This window comes from Giraffa tippelskirchi, chromosome 4 (genome assembly GCF_054371585.1).
Source record: "Giraffa tippelskirchi isolate mGirTip1 chromosome 4, T2T-mGirTip1v1.2.pri, whole genome shotgun sequence".
NCBI lineage: Eukaryota > Metazoa > Chordata > Mammalia > Artiodactyla > Giraffidae > Giraffa > Giraffa tippelskirchi.
In genome coordinates, this window is record NC_137278.1 from 114,651,570 (window position 1) to 114,669,746 (window position 18,177).

The following is an 18,177-nucleotide window of genomic DNA, read 5'->3' on the forward strand; positions in this document are numbered from 1 at the left end:
GTGAGAAGGAAGAAGATTTCAAAGATGTGAGACATGAGACATGAGGGTTGCTAATCCATGAACAATGCTCTGAATAGAAGCAGAGGAAATGCTTCTGGTCTCTAAAACCAGTGAAGTACAAACTACTTACCTGAGGAGAACTCGGTGAAGTTGGAAAACCAGTTTTAGGACCAAAAAAAAAAAAAGGAATATTAATTATCATTGCCCAAGCTTTGTATTTTGTCAATGAGAAAATTGAATTGTAGAAATATGAAACAGCACGCTGGTTGTTTCATACAGTCACACAGCTAACTAGCAGAAACAATTCCAGCTCATTGCTTTTGCCATTATACTCTGCAAACTGGGTGATTACAATCCATTCCCCCTAATTTTTGTCATAGTGCTTTAAATGTGGGGGGAGGGCTATTCATTCTTGCCATTGTCTGCCATTGTAGGGAACTGAGGGGCAAGTTGGCCTCCAGCTAGGGCTTGAGTATAGGACACAATGCTGACAAATTCCACTCACTCTCTGGGACTTTGAATTCTGAACACAGAGTCTAGGACAAAATCTTCATCTCAGATGAAGCTGAGTCATCTAAGCAGTGGCAAGCTGACAAGCCTATCAGTTAAATTCAGCTCTTGGATCCCTGGAGCCACTTCATTGTTTGCTCCTTGTGAGTCTGTTTATTTTGCTTTTCCTTCTGTTTTCGAATTATCCCATATTATGCACATTTATTTATTTTTTAAATATATTTTTAAAGTTTTTCACTTAGTATAGCAGAGTCAATTTCTTTTGCTCACTATACCCAAAAGTTCTAATTACTGCACTGCTCCTAGGAATATAAACATGTCAGGACATAAGATGAGAAATTAAAGAAACAGTGAAAAAGAAAAGGCAATGCCTGAAGTTTTTATAAGTAAGACTGAAACAGAATTTCAGATTAGGGTGTACATGTATTCATTCATGTAGGTGTAATACAGTTTTATTAAATAGCTAATCTGTGTCCAACAGTGGTGAGATAACAACCTGTGGACATTGGAATGAATGAATGGAAATAAAAAGATCCCATAACACATGTCAGGGACTCAACAGGTGAGCTGGACAGCCTGATGCAAAGAAAGTGGGATCCAAGAGTGAGGATGAATAGACTGGAGTTGAGAGCGGTAAGAAACAGAATCGACAAGACGACTGAGCTACCTGGATGCCCAGGGCCACCTCATTCTTACTCCTGAGCCTGGTTCTTTCACTCTTCCTTTGAGCCTGGAAATTCTGAAACTGATTTCTGTGCCTGTGTTCATAGGTAATTGAGTCCATAGGTAGCACTAAGAACAGAAGGCACAGAGATTCCTTTAGTGTCTTTCCATCTTTTACCTGGGCCTTGAAACTCTATTAAAATGTCATGAAAAAAATTCTCCAAGAGGTGTAACTGGACTTCTTGCCTGATGCATTTAGTACCCGTGAGCCAGACAGTTAATCTCGCGGCCTCAATTTCCTCTAATCTCGCGGCCTCAATTTCCTCTTCTATGCAATGAAGAAAAAACACTCGCTCTGTTTACCTACTGAGTTGTGAGAAACACATGAGTAAATGGATGCAATAGCTTAGTAAATTGAGAAAAAAGATCAAGAGAAAAATGTTACTTTCCCTTCGGCATCGTTTCCAACCTGTGTTATGAACAGTCATTTCTCAGCCATGTCAGAGAGACAAGTTTTAAAAAAGTTAGTTAAAGAAAAGGAGATTGAGACTCTGTTGCCACCTTCAAAGGCCAACCTTCAGATTATGCAACTCCCTAGAAATAAGGACAGAACAGAGGCTCTGGGAAGAGTTTTGACAAAAATTAAAGTACATGAAAGGTATACCACGACTGAGAAATTGCCAGAGTATACGTTCAGAAAGTAGGTGTATTTCCATGAGAAATCATCAATTAGAGGATTAGAATATATCTTTTATTTCTGAATCCCATGCATCTAGCATAAGTTTATCAGATAAGCACTGAGTAAGTGATTAAACAAAATTTATTCTTGCCTTGGCCCCATTGCATATGCATATACTTGCCCAGTGTGACATGCCTTTCTCCTAAACTAGTGACACTGACAGGCCGTTCAGAATGGTAAACTAGTTATAAAAGTTTACCTACTATCCCTCTGGAGTCTTGTAATTTTACATCACTGATGTTAAATTATAGAAATATAGAAAAAGAGGACAAGGATGGGCTTAGCTCATAATAGTAAAGGTAAGGTGCCAACTCTTTATTAGGAAGTTCAATTCCATGAAAGCAAGAAAGAGGGAAAGAGAGGAGTAAAGTAGAAAAGGAGGAGTAGAAAAATTAAAGTGGTACATCTTTGAGCTGGCCAAACGTTTTTAATTTGGGCAACCAATTCTTGAGTTTGGAGAGGCCACATAAACTTCTATGTCCCAGAATGTTCCATTGTCAAGGAAGAAGAACTATTAGAACTATTAGAAAAACTATTAAAATCATTAGAACTATTCTGTTACCTTCTTGCTGTCTCAGGTCTCCTATTGTTCAAGCCCAACCACATCACAGAACCTCATGACTGTGTTACCCATCTCTTTGGGAAGGTTCTGGAAGCCCTACAGGTCTGGTGAAGCTACTTGGTCAGGTTCTTCTTTCCAACACCGGCAACGTGATTGGGCCTCTTCATAATGCAGTTGTGGCAGCAACTAGGAAAAATTGGCTCCATGACTGTGGGAATGGACTGAGCCATTGGTAGAATTTCTGTGGGCAGGAAGCCAAGTGGGGAGCTGAGGCACTCAGGGAGAACAGAACAGTTGCATGGATCTGAGGGAGTACTTATACTGAGTCCAGAAAAACTCCCTAATACCTTTTGATGGAATTTACTTTAGCCCAGCAAAATAAGGGAGTAAATGAGAGAGTCAGAAAATAGAGAAGCGAAACTGAGGATAAAAGAAAGACAGAATGACAGCTACGGAGCACGGCTGGAGAGCAAACGATGCATTTTGGAGCAGAAAAATGGGCGTCTTTCTATGAAAGACGTTTGTAAAAAAAAAAAAAAGGTATGTTTAATACATGATAAAATCAAATTGCTCAAGAAAAAAAAAAGGCAATTATAAATTCCAGAAAGCAAAACCAAATCAAACAGTAATTTCCAATAATTGTAGAGCCAGTTATACATTCTAATAACTTTGAACATCTAAAAGTGAAAAGTGTAAGTATTAAAAGTTAAGCTAAGACAGAGATTTGAAGAAATGATAGAAAAGCTAGAGGCACTCATACTTCCACCTTAGAAAATAGGCATTTGAGATGTTGGTGATCAAAAAAGAAAGTGAGATGAATGAACATTGAGAAGAATTATTTCAAGTGACTTTAACACATAGCAATTTGTACATTCCTAGCAGGATTTAGTTTAAGAACAAAAGAAAATAAAAAAATATTGAACTGCATTATGCAATGATATTTTAAACTACTAATTATATGTTGGAAAATAGAAAAAATAAACAACTGTGCTAATGTTTTTAGGAACTAAGATTTGTAAAATAAGAAAGAGAAATGCAAAATCAGTGAAATTAACTAAAAGTCATGTAATAACTTTATGTTTTTATTGGAATATCAGTATAGTTTATTTATTTTTATCTTGCTAATATAACAAAATGTAATAGCCTATTTCATACCTTTGTATATTGAAAAGGCCTTCAAATAGTGACAACCTGGTATAAATAAGCAACTCTAGTGCCCAGATGTTGGCCTCTATTATTTCTCATGAAAAAGATCCAGAGATCCTTTTTAAACTAGTTCCAGGTCTCTGACAGGAAATATAAAAGATGATTCTGGTATATGTTGTTGAACTAAAAACAGGGAAGCTATTCCAAGATTATAGGAGTCACGTCAAAAGGTCTCAGGAGCCAACTTGAAGAAGTTCTCACTGGCATAAAAATGAAAAATTTAGCGCTGAAAAGAATGACCACACTGTATAAAACAGATTACATATATAGAGAAAAATCTGTGAATTCTTCATGATACTAAAAACAAAAAAGGCAGCCTCATTGATTTGCTAGAGCAACATCTTATTATTCTGAAAATTGGTAAAGAAAGAAAATATATCAAGCACTTCTCCTGCCTTTCCTATACAAACCACATTTCAAGGTAATAAATAGTTAATGTGGAAAAATTATTTACAGTAGAACAGATAATTCAGAAGACATAGTAAAATTAAGTAAGTCCACATTTTATAATCTTTAGTGAAATAACAGATTTGGTCAAAGATCATCAGTGGCTGCTAAAAGCATTAGGTAAATGTTGACAAGAACTTGATGGATGAGACATTTCCCAAACTCACTAATTAATCTTCTCATCACTCAGAAAGGAGCAACCAGGTCTGATGTCTCTTATGCTAACATGATACGGTAGAAAGTACACAGCACCATCCATGAAATATTATTGCAAAAATTATTTCAATATGAATTTAATTCAGCCTCTAGTTCTAACTACCAATTTTGTAGAAAGCATTTAAAATATCACATATTAACAACCCTATGACATGACATACCCAATTCAGCTATTACATATTTCTGTTTTCTCATTCTTCATATGAGGAAAAACTGCAGGTTTGAACTACTATGGAAACTATAATTATTATTCTCGAGGATTACAGATTCATTGTTCTTGAAGTGTGAAGTGTTCTCAAGAAGGGTTTCTCACCTTCATTCATTTCTTATTCAAACAAGATTTATTGGCCATCTTCTGTAGGTCCAGGGCTGTGTTAAGTGCTATTGATTCAGAAATGCGCATTAGAGTCTCTGACCTGGATTTGATCACAATTCCCTCAAAATTTAGGACTCCATTCCAAGGCAGAGATATTTGGAAGGGAGTAATGGAGCAAGGTCTGACCTAGTTATCTAAACATCATAGCTGGTAAAGCAGATATTAGACATGACCCAGGGCCATATTAATGAGAATGTTAAGGATTCTAATTTTGGAAATTAAAATATACATTTTGGCGTTGTATCATAACATGGCCTATTCTCAATTTTTTCTTGGTTTCTTTGAAAGTCAAGTTTATATAGAATTGTTGGAATAAAAGATGAATCAGAAAGTCTTTAGCATTTAAACATGAATTCTTTCGAATTGTGTGGCAGATATTTTACTCACAGATTTTTTGTTTTAAAGAAACTAGCACACATAAACGGTTTGGGAAATGAAAGTCAACCAGAAGAGCAATAAATATTTTGTGTCATTAATCAAAAATGGATTTCTAGGAGAGTCAGCTGATTCTTAAATTCTTTTTTTTTTTAATTCTTCAAAAGAAGAATAATAGAATCTCTGGAATTTTATTTTCATATGACAGAATTCAACAAAGAGTTTCCTGTGGTGGTTGCTTTCTCTGTATCAAACAGAGAAATTATATGCAGGTTTGTCATGTAATTGGAATAATATGTCACCTTTGTAGAGGGACTTGAATTGCATCATTCTGTCCAGTAAGCATTTTTCTATCATCTTGGCTGAAAAGAAAGCTCAGGAGAGTCCCTAGCCTTTGAAATAATTTTGATAAAGAACCTTTCAAATTTTATAGAATACATTTTTCAGCAAATTAACTACAGTTATGAGAGCTTGGAAAAATAAGTCCTCTGAACTTCCTGGGGTTAGTGAAAGTTTAACTTGCTTTCAAAAAGAATCTTTCTGTTTTATTGGCCCTCCATGGGCAGCTTGAAAGACTACTTCTTCACTTAAACTTGTGTCAAAGTCTCACTTTCAGAGGAAGAAATCAATCTAGTCATTTGAATCTAGCAAAACTCTTTAATTTGCATTGAAGACAGTGGCAAGAAGCTAGAATGGAAAGAAAGCAATCAGGACACCAAGAGACAGACTTCCTGGAGACACCCTGAGCACCAATATGGGAAACTCTTTCAAGGGAAAAGTCTAAACAAGGGACGTGACTGTTGCAATATAGGAAATAATCTTGAGATTATCTCCCAGCATCCCTGTCTGGGAACTTTTGCTTATTTCAGTTCATCCCCTTGGCACTAGCACAGTAGTACTATCTTTGAATGCCTTGATTATAAATTGTGAATCTTAAAACTTCTTGGTATCCATATTTCTTGCTACACACATAAAAACTCAGAGATAACTGGCCAATAGGGAAAAAGGAGGAATAGTGAAGCAGAGGTATGAAAGGATGAGAGAAAAAGACATTGGAAATGAAGACAGAGACAGAGTCCTGAATATTGGTATGCTGGACAATGTTTAACAATCAGTTCCCTACTTGAAAAACAAGGGCTAATTGTAGCATTGGCTAGTTTCTGTGGTATACATTTTTCTGTGTGTGTGTGTGTGTTAGCCACTCACTCATGTCTGAATCATTGCAACATTTTGAACGGTAACCTGTCAGGCTCCTCTGTCCATGGGATTCTCCAGGCAAGAATACTGGAGTGGGTAGCTGATCGCTTCTCCAGGGGATCTTCCTGACCTAGGGATTGAGCCTGGGTCTCCCACATTGCAGACCATCTGAGCCATCAGGGAAGCTTATGGCTGATTTCAAACTAACTAATGGGATGTTACCAAATGTGAATTGGAAAGAGATTTGTAGTAGCACACTGTTATACAGTTTTTCCAACATACAGACAATAAATCTGAATAATTTCAGAAGCCCATATAATACTAAAATACCAAATAGAGAATATTAAAGTAAATAATAGTAAAAAAAAAATTAAGAATGGTGAGACCCGATAAATTAGTACCTAAACAATATAATTTACTTACCTGTAAGTTTAATTTTTAATGATGACTGTGTTTTGCAACCAGCTTATAAAATTCTTGAATTTAGTAATTGACTCTGGTGAGCTGGTTCTGGTATACCAATGGTCTTGATGATGTTACATGCCTGGTTTCAGTTGGCTTGTAAGCCCAGCAACCTCATTTTTGTCCCTGGATTACTTGAGATAGCTCAGTGCCTTTATAATAAATCTCTTTCTCTGTTACACATAGCTAACTCAACTGGATTTGGGCCATTTGTACCACAGGTAGCTATTTTACTAGGAATTGCATCTCACTAAAATTTTAAAGATAATAGGAAAAGAAAAATATATAAAAGAAACCTTTAATAGCACTTCCTTTTTGCTGATGCCTTGTGTAAAGTATTGTGGTTAACATTTTGATGTAAACTACCTTCAGCTTCTTTCCCTCCTGGTTTCTGGTACAGATTAGCCTCCTGCCATCCAGAAAGCCACTAGATCTTTGCTTGTGAATGACCTCAGGGCCACTGAGAATGTAACTGAGACGACAAGGCTCATCTTCAAGTTTCAAATTAGGCTTCACAAAAAAAAAAAAAAAAGTAAAGGCAAGCCTTTCTATTATAGAATAGAAGCTCAGCTTCTTTGAATGATACAACGTCTCGATGATTTCCAAAGCCTGAGATCCTTGGAGTTCTCAGAGCACAGTGTTTATGCATAAATCAGAGAGTGAGGGGGAAATCTATGACAATATTCTATTTCAAAAAGATCAGCAGACTTCCCTTGCAGTTTAATGCTGAAGACTCTGATCTTCTATTGCAGGGGGAGCTAAGATCCAGGTCTGGGAACTAAGATCCCATATGCTATGTGGCCACATAATAAATAAATGTTTAAAAAGAAAGAAGATCGGGAAGTTAGGGCAACGAATAATAAGGGAGAATTATTAGGACACAGCTCAATCTTAGATTGTGGATTCCTCATGGGGCCACATTTCTGGAATGGGATTGGGTGGGTAGCAGCATAATGAAAACAGTGATATATCGTTTACTATTGTGATTATGTAACTGTTACTCACACAATATGATTGCATCATGATTAGTCAACAGAAAAAGAATAGAATTCTATATCACCAAAACTACCATTTAATAAAAAAAAAAAGAAACAATAGTCACTTTATAAAATCCAGATACATATCAGAATTATGTTGGGATTTTTTTGAAAAATACAAATGCCCAGGTATTTCTGTTTTTTCTCCAGAGCTCCACATATGTTTCTAATGAGCAGCCATGTTTAAAAACAACTGGATTATATGATGATCTTTTACTTTTATCTGTTTCAATTTTTCTCTTTCATATTCAGTGCTCCCATTTCATTTAGTTTATGTTTTCCAATTTCTCCACCTCTTCTTCTTTTTACGTTCTTTCTGAAGCCTTTACCAAGTGTAGTAGAAAAGCTTTTGTATACATATGTACAAATTTTATCTGTAATATATATATTTTAGAAAACTTATGAATTTTCACCTAAGTAAAAAATGTATGACATTTTGATCCCACTGCTTTGACTTAGTATGAATAGAATGCTTGATTTCTAATTTAAAAAATAGATATGTGATAGGCAACAAAGGTTTACTGTATGGCACAGGGACCTATAGTCAATATCTTAACACTAACGTGTAGTGGAAAACAATCTGAAAAAGAATATATGTGTATTTGTATAACTGAATCCCCTTTCTGTGCATCTGAAAGAGTGTAAGTCAATGATACTTCAGTAATATATATATGTATATATATTAAGAAAACAGTGATCGCGATCCAGGACATAGTTGAGAGGCTCCCACAATATAAAAGACTACAGGTCTCTGCAAGGTACTCCTGCATGTGTCTAACATGGACCCTGAGCGGTAAGCTTCCCTGGTGGCTCAGCTGCTAAAGAATCCGCCTGCAATGCAGGAGACCTGGGTTTGATCCCTGGGTTGGGAAGATCCCCTGGAGAAGGGAAAGGCTGCCCACTCCAGTATTCTGGCCTGGAGAATTCCATGGTCTAGTCCATGGGGTCGCAAATGGTTGGACACGACTGAGCGACTTTCACTGAGCAGTAAAGTAGAATACCTGAGAGGGTGTACCAATGTCTGGGTCTAAAGACAGCCTCATAGACTCCCCAAGTCCCAAGGCGAAGAGAAGAAATGCTGAGACTAGTGGAATGGGAGAAGCCTGGAGAAAAGGAGGCTATTGCAGCACTGGGTATTGTGGCACTGAGTGTTACAGAGACCAGCTGCTGTTTCCAGACACATTGAAGTGCCCTCAACAGAGGCCAGGAAGAACAGAAGATGATAGTAGGATCAGGGGTTGCAACTTGGCAGTATTGGCATGGCCCCCCAAGAACCCATAGTCCTTCTACAGAGAACAGGAGAAAGAGAAAGGGATGGGAAGCACAGACTGAATTAACTGAGTAACCTCCAGGTGAGTGTACTTCACAGTGGAAGTGACTGAAGTCTCCTGAATTGGTAAAATTTTGTTATTTACCTTTAGCAGACACAGGGCTTGTGAACAAAATTACTTTGTGTTGTATATAGAGAAACTTTAATAGTCACTTTTTTCACAGTTGAAAGTCTTCAAAAATAATTTTTTATAAGTACTTCCCACTAAAAACTTGTGGTTCAGTTTAGGGTTATGAATAGGGATCAGAAGATTTCAGGTGTGTTTTTTTTGTTTTCTTTTTTTTTTTTTCAGTTGAGCTATAGTTGATTTACAATGTTGTGTTAGAATCAGGTGTTCAGCAAAGTGATTCAGTTATATATATAAAATCAAAGGGTAAGCCAGGCCCTAGGGTAGACTCCTTTGTCTTTCAAGTGACTCCAAGCACCCCTTGGCTACAGAACTCCGATCTATGGCTCCATCTTTTTTTTTTTTTTTTTTTTTAATTTATTTTTTTATAAATTTATTTATTTTAGTTGGGGGCTAATTACTTTACAATATTGTAATAGTTTTTGCCATACATTGACATGAATCAGCCATGGGTTTACATGTGTTCCCCTTCCTGGACCCCCCACCCACCTCCCTCCCCATCCCATCCCTCTGGGTCATCCCATTGCCCCGGCCCTGAGCCCTTGTCTCATGCATCGAACATGGAATGGTGTTCTGTTTCACATATGATAATATACATGTTTCAATGCTATTCTCCCAGAACGTCCCACCCTCACCTTCTCCCTCAGAGTCCATAAAATTGTTCTATGCATCTGTGTCTCTTATTCTGTCTCGCATATAGGGTTATCGTTACCATCTTTCAAATTCCATATATATGCATTAGTATACTGTATTGTTGTTTTTCTTTCTGGCTTACTTCACTCTGTATAATGGGCTCCAGTTTCATCCATCTCAGTAGAACCGATTCAAATGTATTTTTTTTAATAGCTGAGTAATATTCCATTGTGTATATGTACCACAGCTTCCTTATCCATTCGTCTGCTGATGGACATCTAGGTTGCTTCCATGTCCTGGCTATTGTAAACAGTGCTGCGATGAACATTGGGGTACACGCGTCTCTTTCGATTCTGGTTTCCTCGGTGTGTATGCCCAGCAGTGGGATTGCTGGGTCATATGGCAGTTCTATTCCCAGTTTTTTAAGGAATCTCCACACTGTTCTCCATAGTGGCTGTACTAGTTTGCATTCCCACCAACAGTGTAAGAGGGTTCCCTTTTCTCCACACCCTCTCCAGCATTTATTGCTTGTAGACTTTTGGATAGCAGCCATTCTGACTGGTGTGAAATGATACCTCATTGTGGTTTTGATTTGCACTTCTCTAATAATGAGTGATGTTGAGCATCTTTTCATGTGTTTGTTAGCCATCTGTATGTCTTCTTTGGAGAAATGTCTGTTTAGTTCTTTGGCCCATTTCACATGGCCTTCTCCCCTGTGCCTCGGTGCATCTCTGTCAGTTCTCTCTGCTTTTTCCCTTTCAAGACTCTGGAGTTACAGAACTATGAACTATAAACAGGTGAAAATTTAAACCTAATTTTGTGGTAATTTCTTATAGCAGCAATAGAAAACAAATATAGCCAACTTCAGGAACATTCTGTTAGATCATGGAGTTGAGGTCAGGGTCTCTCTAAAAGACAGACTGTGCACTGAGGTCTACAGCTGCCGTAAGGCCAGGCCCCCTTTCCTTTCTCCTCCTCTGGAACTCTATCTTCAGTTCCCTCTTATTCTTCCCCATGTTCCTGATCGACGATGATAGTAGCTTATGCCAGCCTAAAATGTCCGGAGATGGGCTGCCCAGTCCTTGGAAGTGCTAGGCACTAAGACATATCTTCTTACCCTTTCTGCTTCCTGAGGGCTGGCATATGCAAAGATGTAGTGTTAGTCGCTCAGTCATGTCTGACTCTTTGTAACACCATGGACTGTAGTCCACCAGGCTGCTCTGTCCATGGAATTCTTCAGGCAAGAATACTGGAGAGGTTTGACGTGGTATCTTCCTGACCCAGCGATCGAACCCAGCTCTCTCACTTTGCAGGCAGATTCTTTACCATTTGAGCTATGCAAAAAGCCCTTGCAAAGATGTAAGTGCTCTCTTTTTCTGTGAGATGACGAACTGGCAGATAGAGAAAATAAGTATCCTCTTTTTTTAGAGTTCATGTATAAAAGATTTGATAATCTCTATAGTAATATAAATCAGTATTTAAAATAGAGTTCCTTATAGTTTCTAAATATACAATATATTGTAAAATCCTAAATAATGATATCCTGTAGTAAAAATCAGTGATCAAATAATTCCAATAATTTCTAAGTTATTTGTTAATTTTTATAATTTTTTTAATATATAATCTTGTTTGATAGACTTGTAACAAATTATGTAAGCCATGATCTTGGAGTTTCATCAACCTTTTCAGCTTCCCAATTAAAGTTATTCATTTTAGATGACATGTAATTTAATAAGGAATATCCATTAATTTGTTCATGGTGCTACTCTCTCAGACTATGCTCTTATTTCAATAATACAAACTAAATGTTTTAAAAATTTAGCCTTTTAACTGTGAAAATATATAATCTGTATAGTAATATAAATTAATATATAAATCAATATTAAGATCAATTCCCTTTGTTATCTAAATCCTGTATGAAATTTTTATATATTCAGTATCTCTATTATTGACTGAGTCATAAAATAATTTATTGAAATATTTATTTAATGGGCTTAATTTCACTGATTTCTTTCCCCTACTTCATTGAACAAAGTTTGCAAAGCTTATTTGGACAATTTTCAGAATTAATAAAATGAAAGATATTTTTTCTTCAGTTATCAAAACAATTGCATTTTCATTTGATCAGTGGTACTTTACTAATTTCTATTGAAATGGTATCTTATTTTACTTTATTTAAAATATGATTTTTACATTAATTTCATTTGCTTCATTATCATACTTTTCTTTATTTAATTTTATATATACAATCATTTTTATCATTTGTTTATTAACATCAGCATTTGTAACCAAGATATATTTTTTGATTGTAAAGTTAAAGGCTGTATTGAATCTTTGTTAAACTATTCGAAGTTAAAGCCAAATCTCTAAACATCCCATTTCACAATTTCTATTAAATGCATAAATGAAGCCTTTGCAGTCTTGGCACAAAACATCATCCATTGAAGTAAAACTATTCTTCCAATTTTCATGATTGTAATCCAAGGTCTTATAATAATGTTATTTGACTCCCTACAAAGTTTATTTGATGAATGGAAGTAAATAAAATTTTATCAAGAAAATACTGGTTGCAAATTGGGAAAGGAGTATGTCAAGGCTGCATATTGTCACCCTGCTTCTTTAACTTATATGCAGAATACATCATACGAAATGCCGGTCTGGATGAAGCACAAGCTGGAATCAAGATTGCCAGGAGAAATATCAATCACCTCAGATATGCAGATGACACCACCCTTATGGCAGAAAGCGAAGAAGAACTAAAGAGCCTCTTGATATAAGTGAAAGGGGAGAGTGAAAAGTTGGCTTAAAACTAAACATTCAGAAAACTAAGATCATGGCATCCAGTCCCATCACTTCATGGCAAATAGATGGGGAAACAATGAAAACAGTGAAAGACTTTGTTTTTTGGGGCTCCAAAATCACTGCAGATGGTGACTGCAGCCATGAAATTAAAAGACACTTGCTCCTTGGAGAAAAGTTATGACCAACCTAGACAGCATATTAAAAAGCAGAGACATTAGTTAGATGGCATCACCTACTTGATGGACATGAGTTTGACTAAGCTCCAGGAGTTGATGATGGACAGGGAAGCTTGGCATGCTGCCGTCCATGGGGTCGCAAAGAGTCTAACACGACTGAGTGACTGAACTGAAGAAAATACTTAAAATGGTTTATATCATCCAGTGACAATTAAATACAGTGATTAAGTCAGTGCTAAATTAAAACATCTGGAAATTTTTCTGAAATGTTACCTGGAGCTCTGAACTTTTTCACTAACTTTTCTCTAACATAATCTGCACAAAATTCAAGAAGTATTAAAAGTCATTTTGCTCATCAAAACAGCTATTTTATTTTTCAGGCAATGAAATTATGTTATTTTAGCTCTTATTTTTTCTCGCTTTACAAGATTAACAGAAGTACAACAACATTTTAAACATAAACTTCAGGTTTTAAATTATTAAAATATTTTTATGTGAAACAGTTGAAGCCTCATTAATAAATTAAAAATTTTAAATTCCATTATCTCAATATATGTTTCTGGGCAGATATTGTTTTAATTTATATACACACATTATTCACTTGTTTGGATTCAATATAAACCTCTCCTATTATGAATTTCCTGAGGAAAAAGTTTAAAGATTAAATCTCACCAAAAGTTATAACCTAAGACTAAATTTAGAAATCAAATTGTCTTCTCAGTGAGGTAAATTTCCTAAAGAAACAAAAGTTCAAAACCTGTAAGTTAAAGTAATTAAAAATTTTAAATCAAATGTACTTTTTTCTATGAATTGAAATTCAAGTAAGTGAATACCCAGGGCCTCAGAGTCCAAAGGTTAATAGGAAACAGAATATTCTAACGGTTCTATACCCAAAATATTTAGAAAATAAGCCAGTCATCAGGCTTGATGCAGTCCTCCAGACCTAGAATTTAGTGTTATCAAAGACCATAGCAGAAACTAAGCACTCTCTTGTATGTTTCAACCTCACCAGCTGGGAATCAAACCAAGGTCAGCTGTCCAAGGTCTACGCCTTTGGGACCTTAAATTTAGTTTCAAGAGATGTCCCACCTAGAGATTAATTTTGGCAGTATGATTATACCACAAGTGGTAAAAAGTTCACCTATGCATATGATTTTCTCTCTCAGAGAGTGACATTTTTGACATCCCTGCCTTTTGCAAGTTTAGGAATTTCTTGTGGTGGTAGTCCCAATTATCAGGTCGTAAGCTGAGGTATCTTTTGCATATTTAATTGAATGATGACTGCAGATATGACATTAAAAGACACTCGCTCCTTGAAAAAAAAAGCTATGACCAACTTAGCAAATTAAAAAGCAGAGACATCACTTTGCTGACAAAAATCTATCTAGTCAAAGCTGTGGTTTTTCCAGTAGTCATGAATGGATGTAGGAGTTGGACCATAATGAAGGCTAAGCACCAAAGAATTGATACTTTTGAATTGTGGTGCTGAAGAAGACTCTTGATAGTCCCTTGGATTGCAGGGAGATCAAACCAGTCAATCTTAAAGGAAGTCAACCCTGAATATTCATTGGAAAGACTGATGCTGAAGCTCCAATACCTTGGCCACCTGATGTGAAGAGCTGACTCGTTGGAAAAGACCCTGATGCTGGGAAAGATAGAAGGCAGGAGGAGAAGGGAATGGCAGATTTGAGATGGTTAGATAGCATCACCAACTCAATGGACATGAATATAAGCAAACTCCAGGAGATAATGAAGGACAGAGGAGCCTGGCATGCTGCAGTCTGTGGTGTAGCTAAGAGTCCAAAACAACTTATCAACTGAACAGCAACAAAATACTTCTTAATTTCTGTTTGCTCATCCATCCTAGTGTTTCTGGTCCTCCACTACTGAACTGAATATAATGTTAGTTGAATCTACCACAAAGACTCCACTTGATATCCAGTAGTTTCAGTCCTGCTACAGAAGATTTTGACAATGCCTCTTGGTGTGAAATTGCTTAAGTTGAAGAAACCTGCCTCCTGGGTAATTTCTCTTTCATCTCCACATTTGTTTCAGCAGAAAAGTCATCCTCAACCTGTTCAAATACCGAAGCTTCTCTCGAGTCTTTAATATGTACCTCTGGGGTCCAGGGTAGACTGATATCCCTGCTACGTGCTCCTAAGACATGGAAATTTCTCACATTTGTAATTTGCTGAACATGAAGGAAAGTTATGACCAACTTAGACAGCATATTAAAAAGCAGAGACATTACTTTGCCAACAAAGGTCCGTCTAGTCAAGGCTATGGTTTTTCCAGTGGTCATGTATGGATGTGACAGTTGGACTATAAAGAAAGCTGAGTGCCAAAGAATTGATGCTTTTGAACTGTAGTGTTGGAGAAGACTCTTGAGAGTCCCTTGGACTGCAAGGAGATCCAACCAGTCCATCCTAAAGGGGATCAGTCCTGGGTGTTCATTGGAAGGACTGATGTTGAGGCTGAAACTCCAATATTTTGGCCACCTCATGCGAAGAGTTGACTCATTGGAAAAGACCCTGATGCTGGGAAAGATTGAGGGCAGGAAGAGAAGGGGATGACAGAGGATGAGATGGCTGGATGGCATCATCGACTCGATGGACATGGGTTTGGGTAGACTCTGGGAGTTGGTGATGGACAGGGAGGCCTGGTGTGCTGCGGTTCATGAGGTCGCAAAGAGTCAGACACGTCTGAGTGACTGAACTGAACATGAATAGCATTTCTCTTGTTATTATATCTTTTTCTGCCTCAGTCACCTCTCAATACTTTTCAGAAACTTGAATCTGCTTCTTAAATGGGCCCTTTGCTTCCCTAATCAGTATAAAATCAGTACCATTTACAAAATCTTAAGATCTTGGTTTTTTTTTCATTGTTACTTTGCTTTCTGGACAGATATTTATTTGTCTAACCATTTTTCATAAATTTGGCTCAGTGAGGATCTTTCATAATAAGAAATAGGAAATGAGTGAGCTCTGGTCCTCCGAAAGCAACTATTTTTCAAATAAATTTTGGCCACCTTCATGTCTGTGGATTGGATATTCTCACCCAGGAGGAATTCTCCCAACAGAGCAACCTCTGTCCAAAGCCTGACCTTGATCTATTATTCTCCGAGTTGGCGTCCCTTGAATAACTTTGTTGCACCTTCTCTTGGAATCTCAATTACATGAATTTCTTAATCTGGCTCCCCCAGGATATAGGCAATAGCTGTTCCTCCCCCTAGATGCAGTAAGAGTTTCATTTCACTTTGATCCTCAGTAATCATTTGAATATTTTATGCTGGTCCTCTGGATTTCCTTTTGCAGACCAGTCCAATTTATTTAACTATTTCAAACAGCTGTCACAATCTTTAAGGGGATAATTTCCAGATAACTCCTAGTATAGATGCTAATTGTGGTTTCAACAGAGTTTCTTTCTAGGGAACTTCCCTCCTACCCCCTTTTGGGGAAGTTTATTCCACGAAGCTTTCTGAGACCTTGTCTCTCTCTTTTTTGGCTAGATTCTGTCATAACCCAGTGTAGTTTTCAGTTAAACAGTAAGTCAAACATGAAACCCATTTCTAAATCACGTTTTCAGGAAGGTTAAAACCATATTTATCTCCTTTGTGATTTTCTCTCTTTCTGTTTTAGCCTTCATGATCTAATTTTTCCATCCATATCTCTCTGGTCCGCCTTTAAAATTTCAACTTCCACCTAAGGAAGAAGGATTTCTTCCTCTTGCTTACTTCTTGGTTCTTATCCTGCTGCTCCTTTTCTGACAATAAGACCGAAGGATGTTTTTCAAACTATTCTGGTTTCTCCTTCATCTCCTGAACAAAACTAATTTCTGGAACCAGAACATCCCAGGCACAAGACTCCTAGTTATTTTAGTCGTTTTAGAACCCTAGAGTTTAATATGGGTACCAAGTACCCCTTCATGTGTGAGTTAACTCTTTATATCTCCAAAATCTAAAGGCAAAGTCAGGAAACATATCTTCAAAGCAAAACTGTGTGTGTGTTAGTCGCTCAGTCATGTCCAACTCTTTGTGACCCCATGGACTGTAGCTTGCCAGGCTCCTCTGTTCATGGGATTCTCTGGGCAAGAATATCAGAGTGGGTTGCCAGTTCCTTCTCCAGAGGATCTTTCTGATCCAGGGATCGAACCTGGGTCTCCTGCATTGCAGGCAGATTCTTTACCATCTGAGCCACAAGGGAAGCCCAAAGCAAATTTGGTACTGCATAGTTGAAGAAACATAAAAGGGTCTGTAAACAAATGAAGGCAGGGAGTCAGCCCATCTACCTGGGGCAAAAATTAGGTTTTGTAGGTTCGAAGCTTTATATAATTTGGGAAAAATAGCACAGAATTTTGAATACAAAATTAGATATGAAAAATATATAGTGACTGAGAATGATAGAAAAAAACACAGTAAATTATCAACTTTTAAAATCTGGCAAATGTTACCATATCTACAAAAAATAATATATTTTATTGTTTAAATACTTTGGTAGTAATTTTCTCCTACATTTTTAGTTACATGCTTTTTGATCTCCTCTTCTTACAGTGATGATACTCCCTATATAATGTGCTATAGAGAGTATAAGAAGGTATCTAGCTTATTCTTAGGTTGATTGAATTGTTATTAATTGTGTGCGCTCAGTGCTCAGTTGTGTCCGACGCTCTGCAACCCCATGGACTGTAAGCCCTCCAGGCTCTTATGTCTGTGCCATTTTCTAGGTAAGAATACTGGAGTGGGTTTCCTACTCCAGGGAATCTTCCTGACCCAGGGATCAAATTCACATCTCACGTCTCCTGCATTGCAGGCAGATTCTTTACCAACTGTGCCACCTGCTAATGGCCATAGGGACCCATCAAATATTTTATTTCACAGACATATATATATTTAGAATTCATCATAGTGCTATGGAGCTGTGCTTCAAAGAGGAATTCTGTTATGTTAGTTTCTACCTGAAAGCCGTCAATAAAAGAAATACAATGAATTCTAGGTATATTCATGAAATGTATTTCTGTTGTTTGGGAACCTCCATTTGGACCAGGGATTAATGAAAAAAGAATAACCACATCTAATGTTGTGTGTTTGGAGGTAGGAGAATAGTTCACATGTCAGGCCTTGTTTATCTTCCTCTGCTCATATGTTTCTATTCTATCATGACATGGACTTTGGGCCTGCACTTTTTATATGATTGCTCAGTGAGGCAAGACAGTGAGCACTGATGAACTCCCAGAAACTATTCCCACTCAGGGATGACAAGCAGTAACTTTCTGAAAGGGACTGTGAACCACATAAATATATCTCACTGAATCCAATTCCAT

General features: G+C 37.0%; 1 protein-coding gene across 9 annotated transcripts in view; it reads left to right on the forward strand.

The window, feature by feature from the left end:
* METTL25 (methyltransferase like 25) overlaps nucleotides 1-18,177 on the forward strand; it is a 316,231-nt gene that overhangs the window by 195,602 nt on the left and 102,452 nt on the right. For 2 of the 9 annotated variants that reach the window (XM_081594867.1, XM_081594863.1), the window contains exon 13: nucleotides 12,515-13,219. The exons of the other annotated variants lie outside the window; for them this stretch is intronic. The gene's annotated coding sequence lies outside the window, so the exon portion shown is untranslated. Of the gene's footprint in view, nucleotides 1-12,514; nucleotides 13,220-18,177 lie in introns of those variants that run through there. 9 annotated transcript variants of the gene reach the window in all.